The following is a 5084-nucleotide window of genomic DNA, read 5'->3' on the forward strand; positions in this document are numbered from 1 at the left end:
TGGTAATAAAACTTAAGATAATGAAAAATGTTCTATGCTTGAGCCTTCCATTGAGGGAGTTAAATCTGCACGATCTAAGCTTGGGCTTGTCGATGCCAAGCGACTCTCCATGATGTCAATCCCTACTTAGTAGCCCATTGAGTGTCTAACCAAGACCTTAGTTTATGCATTGTTTATGTCTTGGTTTTACTCATCATACTACTTGGTGTGTGTATTATCCATGGATGTTTTCTTTGTGTTTGTTTGAGGTTTGATCATTATCTCCATCATCATAGTGGTAGTGGGCCTGGGAGCTCCAAGTGGTTGGGAGGTGTATCTACCCATACCACTACTAGGGACCAGTGTATATAGATAGTCTTTGTTCTAATGTGGCTATTGTTGGATGTTTTCACTTGGTACTTTGGGTTCTAGAGTATGCTTTCTTGTGATTTATGCTTTCATTGGAATGCTTGTATATCATGTTTAGATGATGCTAGTTATTGTCGCATTTCCTTAGTATGATGATAAGCATATGATAGGTGATGTTATCTACTTTGTAGGATTATCTTATGCTTTACTCCTAGCATGTTAGATTTCCTTATACTTATGTTGCAGCATGTTTTAGTAGTAATGTCCCTATCATGATAGTGCTAATGATTTGATCGGTAGCTTGGGATGTTACACGCAGGGGATGGCTAGGGCCCACGATGGTCTTACGATGCTATTGATGGTTGAGAGGAATCATGCATTTACTTTGTTTGTACTGCTCATTACGATATTATTTCCTTTTATTGTGATGTTGCTTTCAGTACTCTGTGATGTTTCCCTTCTGTTCTTTTTCTTCATTGTATGATTAGATGTTTAGATGTTGTTTCCAATTTTCCATCTTTTAGATAGTATTCGAGTGTTCTTACCTCAAAATGTGGATCTAATACTCCCTAGTGTGGAGGAATTCATTTTCTAGTTTTCTTCTTTTATTATTTTGGCTTGCTACTATAGATTCTCATGTGAACTTATAGTTTCTCGTGCAAGAATGCAAGTCCTCATGTGGTGCGTTGGGTTTCTTTGTGTAGCTTGGCACTTCCTCATGTGAAGTTTACCCTACACTAGTTTTGGGGTGTCTTGGTTGTATGACCAAACACTTCCTTGTGCATTTGAGCACATCTTTGTGCAAAAGGTCATTTCTTCGCATGGCATGCTGCTCATCTTCGTGTGGAAACTGGTAGTCTATGGTCCTCGCGCAAAAAATAGGGGCTATCTAGGCTTGTCTAAGAAAAGTTCAAAAGTTGGTTTTGGACACCCTTTTAGGTTTTACACCTTCCTAGTTCAAAATAGATTTCCTATGGGGTTTAAAATATATCATTTAAATCTTTTGAGATAGGTTCCAAACCTCTATGAGCTAAGATAAAGATTCTAGGAAATTTTAGGGCTTCAGAAATCTAGACTTAGCCAAATTTCAGGGCTTCAAAATTTTAGACTTAGCCAATTTTTAGGATTCAAAATTTGTCTTTCAGCTTGGTTGATCTCTTATGTTTTCTCATTTATGTTTTAGTCAGTGATGATGCTTAGAGATCTTTAGTGGTTGGTTGTTGGTTAGTCTTCCATTGCAATCTCTAGGATCCACATATGATGGTTGTCTTGTGCTTTCTTCTTGTTAATTTTTTTTTATCTTACTTGTATTTCATCCTTGTTCCAAGGATCTTTGGGTGGGGCATTAGAAACCATTTCAAAATTCATTTTGACTTTTTCCCTCCATCTTGATACCAAACCAAAAAATTAATATCTTTATAAGGCCTAGTATATCTTTTGATACCAACCCTACATGATAAAATTTAAAAATGTCCCAAAAAAATGTGTTTTTGGCCTATTCTTGTGTGTTTTATACTTCAAATATGTATCTGATGACATTTTATCCACCCAAATTGGATGAAATGAAAATGGTTTCCTTAGAATATTCTTAGCTTTCCATAAATGTAATGCCTGTCAAATTATGAGTTTATAAGTAATTATTATTTATTTTTGTGGAGTTACATACAAAATGCTAATTGACACATTGATTTAAAAACAACTATAACTTTCAAATGGTACAACATTTTTCAAATCCAAAAGATGCATCACATTCTATGCTTTTTCTACAATAAGGTAAAATTAACAAAAATTAAATTTTATAGAGTTTTGAATTAGTTAAGGTGGCCAGATATGAGATTTTTTTATTTCAAAATTACTATATTAGAAAAATCATAATTAATTAATTATTTAGAATAAAAATATCCAAAAAAATGTGTCACATTCGAGCATGAGTCTACTTCTTATATATAGAATCTTATTAAAAAATTATGATTTGATCTTTGCATGACCTTATCCTCAAAAATCTATTTGAAAGAAAATTATCTAGTGCAAATAACATCTCAATAATATTGTCTATCTAACACATATGTTGACATAGATATAAATACATCAATGTCAAACTACTAAATGAAGTAACCTTCAAAAATTGCATAAGGGATATCTCCCAATCTTCAAAAATATTCCCCTTTGGCATTGTTAATAACATATGTTGTGAAAAACTGATCAATGCACAAAGTTACATCATTTTCTTTGAAGTTTTCTTTCAAAGCTTCTTCTTTAGGATAACTCTATGTATTTCACAAACATCTCTCCCTCTTTTACATCAATGGAAAAGGTGTATGATTTCACCTTCTTAACATTGCAACATGTTGGAAAGGTGTATAATAAAAGAACGAGTGGGGTGGGGGGTGAATTAGTACTCACAAATTATTCCTAAATTAAGCGTTTTAACTATAAACATATAATTATAATTCACATTGTATAATACTAACCATTTCTTAATTTACTTATATGTTGTACAATGAAATAGTAAATCAAAATAATAGTAAACCATAAAATGATTCACTTAAACATAACACAATAATTCTTGGTCTCACAAAAACCCTTGGTTTGAGGGAAAAACTATGGTGGGGATGGTACCCACTACTCTTCACTGTAGTTGAAATTTGTTCCTAGTTAAGAGCTAAATATATATGCTTCTAAGTGAGACCTAGTTAGAAGTGACTGATATAGTGTTAGATGTATCTAAAAATCCTATTAAGAACTACTTTTTAAAGATGTTTTATCACACCTATACATATAACACCCTATTAAGGGATTTATGATGAGTTCACTCTACAACTTCTAAGTCTAGTTAGAGATTATCTGGTTAAGGAAATTTACAATAAATTGTAGAAACTATTAGATATTCTTACAAGAAAGTAAATGACCTATTTATAGTTTTCCTTCCAAATCTTGTCATATCCCTTACACATTTCTTTTACTTCCCAACTGTACTCTAATCTTGATCTCAACTCAATTTTGCATTATCACTTCAATCTTCTTTGGTTTTCCTCTATGTACTCTTAGTAACCTTACCTTTGTATCTTCAACTGCTTCTTATCCTCGTAAAATATTCAAAACCTAATTAGGATTCCCATTGCCTTGATCTTGAATATATCTGGATCCTTCCATAAACTATTTTCCTTCTTTTGTTAGTCATTTTATGACATTTTATCATGTCTGAGATGAAATGGTGTTCATTGAACTCTCCTTGTGATCCTTATCTAAATATTTTTTACCAATCTTCATAATTCATTTTATTCTACACATCTCGTTGTGTAAGCCATTTTTCCTTCAACCAAATTCAGTGAATCTAATAATCACATTATAGGCTTGATCTCTATTGTCATTGGCTAAAAGTCTTTACCTATTCAACACTTCTCTATTTTTTGATAATATTTAGTTCTCTAATAAAGAAATAACTTTTCTTTTGTACCGAATAATTTTACTCATTGCCTTTGTACTAATAACAATATAGCTAACTAATTAATCAAGGAATTGGGATGAACTCAAAGGCTTCAACAAAGATCTATGGCAGAAGAGTTTTTTCAATGACTGGAGCGTGCGGTGTGAGCGAGAATGGGTTTTCATTTTAGCAGTAAGGCAGGAAGGGAATTTTGAATCAGCAGCTAGGCGAGAATCAGGAGAACATGGACATTGGGGGCAATCTGTAGGTGCAGGGTAGGAATCGGAGGTGAATGATGTGGACGCCTCAAAGGATGGGGACCTACAGGAGTTGTTGCCTCACCCAGGTGAGAAGATTCCTCCCCTTCACTTAGGTGGTGGGCCGCCTAGGGCCTTGGGGTGCTGGTCAAACCTATTTGGAGTCAAACCATCAGGTAAGTTGACATTCTCAAAAGTCATTGATAAATTAGACAAGGAGAAGGGCATCTTTTCTCTGGAAGTTCCTTGAGAAATTATAGACCACAATATCCTCAGTATGGCGAATACCCTGGTGGGAAAATTTGTAGGGCCAAGGCCCAACATTGATGTTGTGAGGATTTTTACCAGAAACAAATGGGATTTAAAGGGGCATGTAGAGGTGACAGCAATGGCAAAAGGTTTCATGACTTTTGAGTTTTCTTTCTCAGAAGACATTTCCAGAATTCTGTGCATAGGAAACTAGTTGCTGGGGAGATCTACTTTAATCTTGCAGAAATGGTCTTCCAATCTGGACTTGAATAATGATTTCCTATCCTAGGCTCCAGTATGCATTAGAATTCCAAAATTTCCCATGGAATACTGGCATGAGGATGTCTTTGATGGCATTGCCAGGTCTTTTGGAGAGCTTCTTTCCATTGATCTTGTAACGACAGCTAAGAAGAGACTTACTTATGCAAGGATATGTGTAGGAGTGACCGAAGGACAGGATATGCCTCAAGTTATTGAATTTCAATCTCATTTGGGAAGCAGATTCCAAATGATTGACTATGAAAGTGTGCCCTTTGTGTGCTTCCATTGTAAAAAGGCAAACCACAAGGCTAGATTCTGCCCACTATTCAAAGGAAAGGGAATGGGGGGTAAGGCCCGCCCTCATGGTGGGAAGAAAGCTGCTCATGTTCCCAAAAAGACTTGGAAGAAGAAAGAAATGTAAGTCAAGAAAAATGGAGAGGTTGAAGAAAAAGCTAATGATCCTGTTACTGACCTCCAAGCTAAACCCTGAGACCTCCAGGTCGTTGTGGCTATACTGGAAGGAGAAGGGAATGAGACAACTG

The sequence above is a fragment of the Cupressus sempervirens genome, chromosome 8 (assembly GCF_028749045.1).
Source record: "Cupressus sempervirens isolate cs-2001-9-10 chromosome 8, ASM2874904v1, whole genome shotgun sequence".
NCBI lineage: Eukaryota > Viridiplantae > Streptophyta > Pinopsida > Cupressales > Cupressaceae > Cupressus > Cupressus sempervirens.